At 43.0% G+C, this 13,410-nt stretch overlaps 1 protein-coding gene and 1 non-coding gene across 3 annotated transcripts in view; one reads left to right on the forward strand and one right to left on the reverse strand.

The window, feature by feature from the left end:
* LOC143152738 (zwei Ig domain protein zig-8) overlaps positions 1-13,410 on the forward strand; it is a 560,480-nt gene that overhangs the window by 257,536 nt on the left and 289,534 nt on the right. The gene's annotated exons all lie outside the window — the stretch shown is intronic.
* Positions 9,477-9,547, reverse strand: Trnag-gcc (transfer RNA glycine (anticodon GCC)). Its single transcript has one exon. It is a non-coding gene; the product is annotated as a tRNA-Gly (tRNA).

The raw sequence follows: 13,410 nt of genomic DNA on the forward strand, positions 1-13,410 counted from the left end.
TACGAAAAAAGATCGCATCGGTTTCGATATCGAAGAATCCGTTTGTCGATCGTTTTGCAAAAGTTTGCTACTAACCGATGACATTACCTTTGATGTATACGCACGGGAGATCCGCGAGTAATCTGCACTTTGAAATACATAGGTGGCGCGCTCGTAGTCGCCGTGTTACGTCGCTTTAAAGTTTTCCAATTTTTTAACGCGATGTAAGTGGACGCGATGCAAAGGAAGATTAAATTCGAAGAGTAAATTATTTTGCGAAAGCTTGAGCTGCTTTGGCGGTGCTTGCAACGCTCTAACGACGAGTATACGATTTTACGTTTAAAGCAATTCATAATAATCCGGTCGCGCTTTTGACTCGAACGAGTACAAAAGTTGCAATATTTCAATGCTTTGAACAGCTCGCAACGCTGTGCACGGGCCAACCTGTACGCACGGTCGGGAAATGCGATAATCATGGATCGCGTGGCTAGGAAAACGGACGTTTTTTTCTTTCTCGCGATGAATGTTCGTCGCGGTTACTCGTAAATTACGCGTGTTCCATTAGGGACACAGAATCTGGAAACGTCTGCGAACCATCCCATTTCGCAAGCGGGCGCGCGTAGAATTGGATGTTTCCCCCGAGTATTCGCCGATTTCGTCCCGTTGTAGCGAACGAGAACGCGTATTACGGTACACGTTAGGGTGCTCTTACGTAAATGGAGCAAATGACATGCCGAATGTCGCGTCAAGAATGAAAAAACGAGTACACGGTTATTTACGGGCGTATTTACGCGAACGAGAATAACAGGGGGAGAAAGCCGAACGTAACGCGGATAGGAAAATCTCGGTCTCGCGTTTAATACAAAATTCTCGAGCGTGTAATCTCGCTCTGTCTCTCGGTGGTATTCATTCTGACGCGCAACACCGATCTATCGATAGAAGATCTACGATCACGAACCTAATTGCTTATCGTTTACGTTTCCACGACTTTGGAGAAAGATTTCCAACCGGACGTATACGTTTGGATGCATCTCTTTACGAACGAACCTTAGAACCTTCAAACGCGAAAAGTTAATCTTTTTTAAGATAAAAATTAATTCGACGAAAATTACCTATTCTTTTCAAGCTTTGCTCGAAAAGGAATATTAAAACGGTGTTTGATGAAACTATTCTTACAAACCGATAACAAAGATACTATTTTCATCGTATGCTGATGATAGAAGACACTATAAGTCTGTATTATTATTTGTACATCCCCTGGAACTTCGATCTAATCGTGAAAGATTCGAATCACGAACCGAAAGACTAAACAAGATGTCTCTTGCTCCTGTAGATTTAATACGTGACCTGAGTATCGTCTGCAATGATAAGTTTGATTCTGGTAATTGTATTAACTTTAGTTACATTTTCCACTAGGAGGTATTCGATCGTTTCTTTTTCGTACATTCTATTTGTATACTAATTGCGTCGATTTCTTTGCTAAATTAATTTTTGTACTTTTTATCAATATATCGATGTAATCACAATTTTTGTAACTACAGTTACACATACTGCAATTTCTAGAGACCGTACAACTTCTATAGAAGAACCAATCGTTGTCCGTTTAATAACAAACGAAGTAAATAAGTAAAAAACCGAAAGACGGAAAAAATAAATTACCAGAGGAGACGTTCGAGCAAGAGATCGACCGAAGGTGAGATTTAGCGACACAAGAGGTACCAAAATATAGATGTCACTGTTGTGGCCCGGTGTACGTAGCCATCGTCCCTGAAAGTACACACTGAGAGAGGAATTCCGACGAGCCACTTCCGGAAATTGCGCGCATTGCTCCGTCAACGAATTCGTGGTTCCTTGAATTTGTGGCGGCGTCGGCGTCGGCGTCGGCATCGGCGGAACTCGCTCTTTAAACGGTTTCTCCGTGAGAGTCGGTTCTTCGTGGTATCGTCTCTTTAAAAGCTGCATCCTTCGTAACTTAATTTAATACGAACCGTTACCAGGGTTATCGAATCTTCTAACAGCGTCCGAATGAATAAACTTCGTTATCGAGAATTCACGTGGATGCGAATAGACCGATTCGACCCGATATAGAAGTCGAAAGTTCACTGAAAGTAAGTTCGGTTCTAATTACGCGAACGTCTTTGTGGAACACGGACGATATCGAAGATTAAAGTTTCACATTCGTTCGAACAACCACTGTTTATTTTCATAGCCCTCGATTGCGTTATTTCTCTTCGACGATTCGTAATGTAACTTGAGGTAGTTCGTACAGGTGTAAACATTCAGTCAAAGTTTCCCAAACCCCCCAATTTCGATTCTAGTGTTTCAACGAATTTAATTTGTAAATTTCTGCCACCAGTCTCTCAATTTTTATCTCATTTGTTTTCAAATAAATTAGTCTTGAAATTCACTCGAAGAAGAATTTTCTTATTCGTCGTACCGTCTATTAAATGCGGTAAGGGTATTTTCGGTTCGCGCAATTTGCAACACAAAAGTGTCGCGAGTGATGCAACGTGGATCTCCTTACTCCACTCGAGTCGTTTGTATTGTATCTATATTTCGCAAGAATTATATTGTCACAGTGAACACAATAGCTATAATTCTTCTCGCAAATGAGCCTCTCCCGGTAAATGATTGTCTACGGTATGTACAAAAAAACAATACGCTGGTTTATATAAGAGTTCTTCGCCAAGGTCTACAATTCACTGAAAGCTCTCATCGAGTTCGGATCATTCTACTCGTTGAGAGTTCTCTTCGAGTTACTTTTGTCAAGTGTTCTCTCCAAGTTCTATAAAATCCATTTTCTAAAAGTTCTCTCTAAATTGTCAAACTTTATTCATCGCTAGTTCTCTTCGAGTTCTTCGAGTTCTGTTCGACTTCTTCGAATTTAATTCGTTACGAGTTCCCTCCAAGTTCATTTTTCGCTATCCAATCGAGGGAAAAGATACTCCCTTGGAACCGAACACTCCAATCGATACATTCCACCAAGCGATTGTGCAAATCTTACAAATCGAGCACGCGCAATTTTTTCCAATTGTATTCAAACTTGACGAGAACCACGGTCGTCCAATTGGTGTGCCCGGTAGCGGGTTCGAGGCTAAAGCAGCGACTGAAGAACGGAGTTTGTGAAAGAGATTCTTATTTCGCTGGTCGTCGCGATTTCATCGCGTCTCGCGCATTCATCGTCGACGCGTTCGCCATATATCCGTCGCGAATTAAGAAAAGAGAGTTCCCGGACGCGTTTTAACCGTATTTCATCGTCCTTTGATCCCCGGTTGAAACGCGTTGGACGCGCCACGGCCACGCAAACCGAAACCGATTCATTCTTTCGCGTTCGCCCGGAGACGAGATATTGTGGTCCGCGGAATGCTCGTCCGCGAAAGGAAAAGTCGGTAGAGTTATCTTCCGTGGTGGTGGCCGACCTACATACCATTCGCTCGTTTCAGAAACGGGACTCGGGCGGTACGTCTTTTGCAACGATGAAAAGAAAATCGCGGCAAGCCTAAGGTCCACGGGACAGATACCGACGCACGACAATGAAAAACTCGTATTCCCTGGGAGCTTTAAAGCCGCTTAAGAAATTCTTCCCGACTTCTTTTCCCCCGAAACGTCACCGGCGCTCGCGGCTCGTCAAGACGATGATACGCGTCCGCTCGAGTGTCTTTCTCGTTCACCGTGTACCAAGAGGTCTTCCGGTTTTCGCGTTCCATTCGTCGAGTCGTAAGAAAGAAACGAATTGCTCGTGAACGAGAGAACAGAAAACGTATTCGGAATTCTCTCGCGAACGATACGACGATTTCTTCGCTGGGAATTGTACGATTTTCGACGCAGAGGTTTCGATCGAATTTCAATCGGTTACGGTGATATTCGAATCGAATCGCGTCAAAATGACGATAATAACGAAATGGAAATTAACGTAGAGACATATCTGGGTTCCTTTGGCTGGATATAATCTTTGTCTAAATTTTTTACCCGGGAGCTCGATTTTGTAACGTGTATTCTAGAGCAAAAAAACGTTTGATATTTATTTCACGTAATCTGGATGTCTCTTAGAATTGAACAGATCCGCCGAGAAGTTTCTTTACAATTCTTCACCCTCGAGAGCATTTTTATTAATTTAGAAACCAGTCGAACGATGGTCCAGGAAATAACGCGACGCATGATTTTGTAAAATTTCGAAATAATTTATATCCTCCGGTGGTTCTCCAACTGATTCGCTCACTTTTATAGATAGCTCAGTGTCTCGTAAAATATTTGATAATTGAAGAATTTTCGGTGATCCTTCACAGCGAATTCCAGCAACGAATTCGATCGATACCCGAGACAATGCGATAACTTTCTTCTCTCGAAACGGTCGCTTCGAACGTTCGGTTCGCCGTTATTTATCGCCTTCTTTGACGATTAATCCTTCTGGACACTCCCCGTAGGTACGAACAATACGAGATTACAAAAATTTGCTATATTTCAAAAACATCGACCGGATTGTGCAGAAAGGGAACCAAGATCTCGTTGGTCGTCGAAGGTAGAATGTCTCCTTTCTCGATTGTTCGGTGTTTCGTGGAACGACGGGGGCTGTGTCAATTTTTACATTGTTTCGAAATCCGACCCGATCCCGAGAGAAAATTCCGCGTCGGTCCGCATCGAGACGATAGACCGACTTGCTCGTCTGCGGAGAACAGTTTCCCCTAAATTTACCGTGGCTTCCGGCAGTAAGCCGCGTCCATTGTTTGCGAACCGACATTCCGCCAGTATTCTAGTCCGGCTTCCCAGAGATCGGAAGAGACACCGATACTAAGTGTCACGTTCGACGATCTCCGTGTTTGTATCCACGATCATTACCGCGAACGAATAGTCCGCGCCTGCTTCTTTACGCTCGATCGGTCAAACGCTGCTTCATCGGAAACTTCTTACCGCGTTTCTTTCTTTACAGTGGAGAACAACGGACTGGAGATTCAAAGGGAGTTATTTTCGCCGAAACTTCTACCTCCGCTTCACTCGACTGCCAACCTTAACGTTCTTTCGTTTGCACGTTCAAAGACCTCGACTCGAGAACCTCCCGAACACGGGAAACTCGCGTGTTTAATTTCATCCTACGAGAGGATTAACTTTTTCGCTCGCACCAGCAATTTTCCATTTTGTTTCTCAGTCATCGATCCACCTGGGGTTCTTTTCTGCTTCTCATTGACCCTTTCGCTACGAGGGAAGACTGTAATCTTTCTTCGCGAGACATCGTTTACATACAACGAGCGACTGTAGTCGTTCTTCGCGAGACGTCGTTTACACACGATGGACGACTATAGCACTTTTGTAGATTTACTCAGAATTCGTCGTTTTTCGATGTTTAATCGAAGTAAGTTTACCGAGAAGTTATAAGTACCTTGCTTCGAAGGAAAGTTCTTCGAAAAGAAAGAAACTTTCTTTGACGCGAGACGTAAACTAAAGGCTAATCTGACTATTTACGCGCTATGTGTACATATTTTACTGTGGGTTGTAAAACACGAAAGGACGATTTTTCAGTGCCTCGTTTAAGAAAGTATAGGAATATCCAGTCGCATCTATTGCAATATTTGTAAGTATAAAAAGAACAGTATATCATGTAGACGCGATGAGTCGAGAAAGATCCGAGGAATTCACAAATGATATTACAATTTTATCACACGATCACCTGGTGCACGTTCTGTTTGGAGTTATCGACGTTTCTCTGGTCTAATTATGCGAGAGATCGAGGCCCTAAAAATTGTCGCATAAAATGTCTGCACCTCGACGACCACGCGCGTTTTCAGTGTCTTACTATCTCGCCCTCGATAGCGATCGACGTATCGTAAACCCACGTCGCTCGTTGGTAATTGCCTCGTCGACTGCTCAGCTCTCTTTTTTTTTTCTTTGCGCGGGGAAAATCTTCTAAAGACCCTCCTGACCTCTCGGGGGAGGTCAAGAGTCGCGTGGGGCGCTCTGCAACTCGAATTATACCGGGTGGTGAGAAGACTGCTTCGTGAAACTTTCACAGTGGCCTACATCTGACGCGATACGAAAGAATCTCCCTCCAACTGCTCAATTATGGGCCCAAGTCCCAACGCCCCTCCACATCGCGGTACGACTATCCCTGTACACGAACAGGTGGCGTGAGAATCGATATTTTGTCGAGAGCAAATTCGACACCCATTTGTCTACCTATTGCTATTTTAACTTCAATAACTGATGGTACGAGAAAAGGGTACGAAACTTCAAGAGTTTCTAGTACTCGTTAATTGTTAAAAATATCTAACATAGGTCCTACGATCGATATTTTTGGCGCAAAAGTGACTTTAATTATTCGGTGAGTATCTTCCGCTCACCGAAGAGACTAATTTTGATTAAATTTACGCGATCAATTACGAATTATACAATTAACGGTCCAGAGTTTACTCAAAGTGCAAACTTTGATCGGGGTTCCGTAGAATTTCGCGTCTCTCCTGTCGAATGGCGACTCGTGTGTCATAAATTCGTCTTCAAGACCAACAGTAGCCCGTCCAGAGATGACCGTAATTAGTTGGCCAGTTTCCTTTAATTAGGGTCCTTTGGTGCGTCTCCGGTCTGCACACACAGCTGGTCAAGGAATTCAGTCCTCGCGAAACATACGTAACGTAACAGAAACCGTCTAAAAGTTCTAAATTTGGAACTATCTGAACCGTTCGAGTGGACATTCACGATTCCAAACTAAGGAGACCGTGGTGACGTCGACTGGATCGCAAAGTTAGAAATCGATTTTGCAAATATCTTCAGCAGTAAACGAACGATCGTCGATATCCCGACAAGATCTAGTAAGTGGAACGCTTAATTAATCGTGTCTAAAATATTCTTATTTGCGTGCAAAGAGTGTTGGTTTGGTTATGCATTATCCATAGTGATCCTTCTACAATATTAATTTACAGTTAAATAAATTGAAACAACCAAAGCTTCTGATATTCCAGTGGTTACAATCACCGCTTGTAATACTTTTAAAGAGTCGCATAGAGTTATTCTACATTGGGCATTTATTTTATGTATTCGATAAATGTGAACATACTGCACAAATCCTGCTGTATATATACATATATAAAATATACGTATACTATTAAAGGTAACAAAAGTGCTTTAAATAGTCAAGGTGCAGTAGAGCTGTTACCACCAAACCTAACCTCTAAATACACGTTTCTAATGCTCGATACAGTAACCCACGATTCGTACGAAACTTAAGAAGCTGTAAAAAATAAATGGCACAAAATGCTTGCAGAGGATCGAGAATAGCAAAAACGGTGAACGAAATATCTACTATTTATTAATCTTCGAACGATTTTCGGATCGAATAGGAATTATTTCGATTCCGCTCCCTGTTAGCAGCTGCTTTCGATCAACCGATCGGAGAATTAATATCAAAGGTTCGATGCGTTTAACCGCGTTTATCGCGAAAACTGCTGACACACTCGACGTGTAGCCAGCGCAGCAGGTAGCCCAATCAGGGTGCAGACCCTTCGAATCCACTTCATTCTGTATGCGTACTCCGTTGTTGTTCGACATGGTAATTTGGCACTAGAGGCAATATCCGGAAACGGTGCTTAAAACGGCGATATTCTCGCGTTCGCGCTAATTCTAATTGCATTCGGCACGAAGTTTCTCTATTAAATCTTAATGCCCGTGTAAATGGAACCACGGCCCTTCGTGCTACCGCTGAACTTTCTCGAAAACGTAAACCCGTCCCGCGGTTTTTATATCTTTCGAACGACCTGCTCGAGATTCTCTTAGGAAATTCAAGCGAGACACCCTTACGAGACACCCCGTTGAACATATTTTTGCGTTACGAATCGTTGAAAATTATCGAGCGACTGCCGAGAAACTTCTACGACCGAATGATTCGGAATTTTTAGAAATCGATGAATTTCTTTTGGAAATTCTGGAAACTATCGGTCCATTCTTTATCAGGAATTCGTCACTTTTAGAAATCGTTGACAAATATGGTGCATCGAAAATGATCGATCGATCTTCGAAGCACAGAGACGTTCGACCGTTAGAGACGGAGAAATATCGCGCGAGTTGTGCATTAATATCGAGTATCGATAATTCGAAATAACAGTTACTCGATTTCCCGCTCCTCTTCCGATAGCAAATACACAAAAACTGCGGAACGTTGTTATTTGGCGAACGAAAGAAATTCGATAACAAGGGAGGCCTCCGGATTCAAAAAGTGATTTAATAAAACTTCGATGGAAAACTTCCGCGCGTTCCATTTCGGTGGAAAAATTCAACGTGGAAAGACAATACCATTCCTTCGAAACTTTATTAAAAAATATTCCTGTGCTTTCTATGGTTGTCGATATCTACCGTGAAAAATAATTTATTCATTTTGAAGGTAATTTTAACCGTTCTGCGCGCTGAATTTCCACGAGAAAAGAATCTCGCGTATAGTTTTCGCACACTCGTTGTTATCTAACTTAATTAAAATTGGAACATCCGGATTAAATGAAGGAACGAGACGCAACGTTGCGTCTGTTCGACGATTCGATGGATACGCGGCAACGATCGACCACCAATGAAATATGACCGGATCGATCGATCCGGGCTGGTCGAATATTTCGCGTTAATGTCAAACGGGATGCATGTCAGACGTCTATGCATCGAATACATAACAGAGAAGCGAAGCAGTCCTAAACGTGTCTGAATATTGCATAAACGTCTCGTACGTCCGCCGAAACTCGTTTCTATTCTATATTCGCCCGCTAGTGCGCGATCGAATCGAAGACCTCGCCCGATATTCACCATATTTTTTGGTATTTCCGATCGCGCGATCGGACATGCATGCGATGAAAACGGAGATGCGCCGTGGAATACGTGAAATTTTGTTAACAGCCAGACCGAAGCAGTCGCGAAAACACGCGCGATAAAAACACCGGGAAGCCGAGTAAAATTCGTGAAATTCGATCGAAAGCTCGAAGAATACCCGTGGTAACCAACATACGGAAAGGGGACACTTTAATTTATCGATTTCGTTTCTTGGAACTCTTCGAGTATTTATAGGAGAAACCTGCATTCGTCAAGGGTGATCTCGTTGGTTATTACAAGCTCGGTCCAAAATGGCTTGGAAGTAGATTTAACCTTTCCGTTGTCGGCCAAATTAGTACGAACTAAATGCGTGGTATTTTTTTAAATCTAATGGATCGATCGGTGCAAATTTGAGGTAATTTTTGTTAAATTTACCAGCTACGAATCAACTTTTTCGAATTTTACTTTTCTGTACCTTCGGGTCAATAGTTGAGAATAGGAATAATGATAAATATTACAGTTTTTGCATGTGCTATGTGAATTTTTAAATCGAACACTGTTACTCTATAAAAAATATCTGTCTTAATTAATTTGTTACATACTGAATAGTTGCAATATTTGATTATCATACGAGAAAAACCGGTTAAATAATTTATTTATATGCGTATGATTAAATATTGACAAACGAGTTGCATTTTCGCGATAGAAAGGAAAAAAAGAATACTTGCATCGGCCGGGAATCGAACCCGGGCCGCCCGCGTGGCAGGCGAGCATTCTACCACTGAACCACCGATGCTGGTGATGGTAGAGATTCTCTATTTCGGGATGATCCTGTACCAATAACAGTCTCGAATGAAATATTTAATTTTCTTTTACGAAAACAGCGAAAAAGAGTTTCATAGGTTGAAGTAAAAACTGTTACCGGGACGTTGTTTTAAAGTCATAGCGGTGCGACGAACCGTGGGATCTAAAATTTTAATACGTTCGGTGTCACGTTCGCTTATACGGGCCAGTAAACGTTCCATAAAAGCTTGGAACGCCAATGGAGTGAAATACTTACGGCGACCACGACCACCGATCAACACCCTGTGCACGCAACTCGAAACCATCCAAGCTTTAGAAGGTCGCGAAGATTCTCGACTTACGAAGACGCAAAGCTGGTACGTCGACGTTTTCGTTCCGAGAATCTTATAACTGTCGTATTCTCGTGCATGAAATTTAAATATCACTCGCGACCCTTTCACCGTGGCAAAGTGGATTGCGTTTCCGGTCGACGTTCCTGCAACCGCGGTTCAACTTGCACTCTCGACCGTTAAAGTTAACGCATCGACAGGGTCTTCCATAATTCTGTAGTTAGATCGTAGTTTCGATAAGTTCGCGGTTACGTTCGCTCCCGATAATTCCATTCTAAGGCACGTTTGCTTCGCTGAGCGTTCGACTATGACGCGACAGTGCTCATTGAGCGATCGAGTGATGAATTTCCACTCCGATCGGTTCGTTTAAATCGCACCGGTGTAAAAAAATTGATCGACCAGATCGTTCGAAGCTACTTATTTCTCGCTGTCAAAGCCCCTTTGACGTCTTTTAATTTTTCTATTGCGCGATAAATGATCTCGAGTCTACCTATAATTTAATTACAATACGATCGAACCGAAATTCGACACAATTAACAGGGACTATATGCTTTCAAACTTTCAAACTCGATACTGTTGTTCTTCGAGGATTCTACTGATTTTTTAATCTTTCAACGTTACAATTTTACCAAATATACATAATTGAGTATAAGAAGGCGTTCAAGTTGACTTTGATTTTTCATTCGAAACATTTTTCGACCATTCTTAACAGGCAAGTGCTCAACCAATTAAGAACCAACCTTAATTCGTAACTTCTCTGGTAGATTAACGGAAAATTAACGATCAAACTTAAAAATTACACCCGGTATATTCGATGAGTACACAATTTCGGAAAGACCGTCAAATATAGAATACACGTGGCATAAATTTCACGGAAAAATCTCACATAACGAACTTCCGAGAAACCGAGTATCCTTGACAGACAACGGTCAAGGTAAACCGGAAGCTGAACTCGCGAGTTCAGTTGGGAAGGTAATTGAATTTACGTACACGTCGATCAGGCCCGTAAAGCGTCAAAACGTAGGGTGTTGAACGCGTGTAGGGTCTACCACTACAAATCTAATATCACGTGTTACAATATGTTACCCTAAATTCTCCGGCGCTCTCGAATCATTAATGCTACAACGTTTCGCGGGAGCGTCGTCATGAAACGTGTAACCAAATTCCGAGCAGAAACAACGATGTACGCACACCGTTACGAAAACACGGTCAACCTCGTTACGACTTACCCTAGACACCCTTCGCTCGCGAAGGGTTAATCGTCGTGTCGCGAGACGCTTCCCGATGCCGCGACCGATCTACCCCTCGAAATCGATATCGCTTCGACGAGATCGTAAGGAGCCAACGACACGGAGGGTTAAAATTTCTCGTTTAGTGGCTCGATTTTGCTACAGCACGAGCACATCGCATTTCCTCCCTCGCTCGAAAATGGCTGGCTGGAACCCACCCGGTTCGCGCTCCTACGATCCCATCAGCCGTCTTTTGATATTCGCAAGGCGCGCGCGACATCAAGCTCGATTCCCACCACCGAGCCACGATCGCGTCGCGTAAGCTCGCGCTCGTAGGATGCGTATAAAAAAAAATTGTACACCGGTAACGCTCGGCCATTTCGCGAGGAGACGTTTCGACGAGAAACCTGATTCGTTTCGTTCGACGTATAAACTGTTCCGTATGTAAGAGGATAGCCGTGTTCGCCTATTTTTCTATCCCATATTTCTTTTTTTTTTTCGTTTAAATTTGTAAAGTAGGTACTTCGCGAACGTTTCCACCTTGTACAAGTATAATTTTATAGCTTGGTCTTGGATTCGAAATTGGACTTGTACGATACGGTGCAAAGAGATTCAAATTGGAATTTTTACAAAATAAATCCGAACCTAGAGTCATTGTTCGCAATGGAAATTAAAAATTTATAAAAACAATGATCTCGCAAGATGTCTGGATAAATTTGAGACTTTTATTGAAAAACTCGGACCACCGGTGTCTTTGGAAAATGATACCAAAGGAGAAACTATAAATTATATTATCATTGATCGTCCACACTCTAACACCGAAGAATACTCGACGTGAATAACGAAATAAATTTGAAATTCAAACTAAAAAATCATAGAAGAACGTATTTCGAATATTACGCCAAGGAGAAAATTGTATAGTATTTTCTTAATAATTTACGATCCGTACGGTAGAAAAGTACCAAAGATAAATACTCGATAAAAATAAAGACCGAGTACGACGTAGCACGCGCTCTGGAAGTTGCACGGGGATTATCGTGAAGAATGGCGGACGGTCAATCGAGAGTGTCGTTTCCTGTAACTCGCGTCTAAAACAATGTTAGAGTTGTTCCACTTGAAACGCGGGCGTCGTTTGGGCTCTGGTGGGAATCAGCCATTAGATTTCCCGTCTCCGGGCCGTGATTTCCGACGCGGTACTTCCGCCGACTCACGGAATCCTCGGACTTGCAACATTTAAATTCGCGGCGGGTCGTGATTGCCCGCTCCTTTCGACCGTAGGAGCTTGATTCCGCTGATTCGATTGTCCCTCCGACCCCTCATCGCCGTCTCGAGGGCGCACCGCCCCGTCCAACCCCCTTTTCTTCCATTTCCTCTTTTATCCTCTTACATCTTGGTTTTCTGACCGATGTCTTCGGCCCCCTCTTACGCGCTCTATCGACCCGAAAACTTCACGCTCGTTGATTCTGCCGGTTCAGCGGCTCGATATCGCGCGGCCCGATGTTCGACAGAACCTTTTAATTTAATTTCCATTCGTCCGATCCCGTCTGCTAGTTCTCGTCCTCATCGGCGAGGACCCTAAGCGTCCACTATCCTCGAGGACCTACCGTGATTCTCTTTGACTCTCGCGGTGGAAAGTATCGCGTTAACCCTTTGAGCTACCCGTGTCCTGTTCGTGGAATATTCGTGGAAGAGATTGTTTCACCGGTCTCGAAATTTATTTAATTACAGTTCGATGTTCAAAGTGTGGCGCAGAGCCTTGGAAAATGCGCGTCGTAATTATTTTTCGAACGTTCTTCGCGATCCTTGCGAAGAAAATGGATACTGCGGTCGGAAAGAAATGTTCACTCGATGGTTTCAGTCGGAAATATTCCCGAACTTTGATCAAGTTTTTACAATTGCACATCGGGAGAAACGTGTTTGCAGAAAGTCGCATCGAGAATTCGTGTCGCGAAGAAATTGCTCCTCGATCGTTCGCGAATACAATCTGAAGGAAATAAGCACGAATTTGAAAGAAATAATAATTTTCCAGTGTTTAAGAACGACCGTGTTTTAATAAGCGGGCGTCGCGGCGAGATTCCGACGCGCGACCGTTTTAAAACGGTTGAATTTTTGCGGGCAACCAACGGAACCTTGATTTCAGATAATAGAAATTACGATCTTGGAATAATACCGTGTAATTGGTATTTCTCGCTGCTGGTCGAATCGCGCGAGGGAGAACGAGAAGGTGGAAGTGAAATTTCGTGGCGAACGATAATGTTCTCGTTGCAGAGTAGAATTTCAGAGAAAGTGGCAAAACA

Source organism: Ptiloglossa arizonensis, chromosome 11 (genome assembly GCF_051014685.1).
Source record: "Ptiloglossa arizonensis isolate GNS036 chromosome 11, iyPtiAriz1_principal, whole genome shotgun sequence".
NCBI lineage: Eukaryota > Metazoa > Arthropoda > Insecta > Hymenoptera > Colletidae > Ptiloglossa > Ptiloglossa arizonensis.